Here is a 1,075-nt window from a genome sequence, read left to right as displayed (position 1 = left end):
AATATAAATTTTCTACAAAATATCATAATAGTAAGCGATTCAAGTTAAATAAAAATTTAAGGTTAAAATATTTTAACTATTTAAAACCTGCACTTACTTTTCTATATGACCTTCGTGTAGATTTTAAAATAGGTTGCATTGCATGGATATCGCCCAAATCATCCCTAATTAGGCCTTAACATTTAAATTCAATTGCAACTAACTACATAATTATGCATGTCCTGCGGAGGAGTCTCTGTGCTCCTTCAATTGATTAAGCCAAGCATCGATTTTCACAAGGGAGGTTATTTAGAATGAATATGGTGTTAGAGGCTCCCCCGACCCAGACATAGGGTGTAATTCCCTTATGGGGGTGGTTTCAGTTATGTTGACAAACCCCTCTCCTCTTCTCCTTCCCAGAGGCTTCTTAATTATTGAATTGACAAATATAAGTTCCACCTTTAACTATTCCACCCCTTATATGTTGATAAGAAATTAGAGGTCTCCTTCCTTTTGCCTTAAAGCTTCTGGGATTCTCTTGGATGATGCAATTTATTGATTGTTGAAAAAAGGTCCCTGGTCGAGTTGGGTCAACTACCTTCATGACCATTGATTCTTAGGATTTTTATAGCTTGGAATGATGAATCCATGGTATCATGACCTCGATACCTTTTCTTGTTTAGGGATTCCTTTCCCTTCTATTGGCACCTCCTCTAAGCTCTATTATTCATTTTAAAAATCATTGATGTCATCTCATGGGCCCAACATGCCTAGGTGTTGTCACCCATAGTGGAAATGGTGATTTGCCCTCTACCTTATTTGCCTCAAACCAAGAGTCGATCCCCCTTTTGTGGAAATCACAATATCATCATGAATAATGGAACCTACATCAACGGGCTTCATTAAGGCTCAATCCATAGTTACTTCACTGGTATTGTTAGAAGGAATCAATTTATCTAAAATAAAGAAGTGCCAAGCCTTAGATTTTCCATTTAATTTGGAAGCAAGAAATTTGATTGGAACTCCCTCACTAACTTTTCACTCTCCTCTACCATTAATTAACAATTTCATGGAATCCTCATGATAAGTTTTAGAT

The sequence above is a fragment of the Phalaenopsis equestris genome, unplaced genomic scaffold (genome assembly GCF_001263595.1).
Source record: "Phalaenopsis equestris unplaced genomic scaffold, ASM126359v1 Scaffold000401, whole genome shotgun sequence".
NCBI lineage: Eukaryota > Viridiplantae > Streptophyta > Magnoliopsida > Asparagales > Orchidaceae > Phalaenopsis > Phalaenopsis equestris.
The sequence above is the reverse complement of the archived record's forward strand: the minus strand, read 5'-3'. Positions refer to the sequence as shown.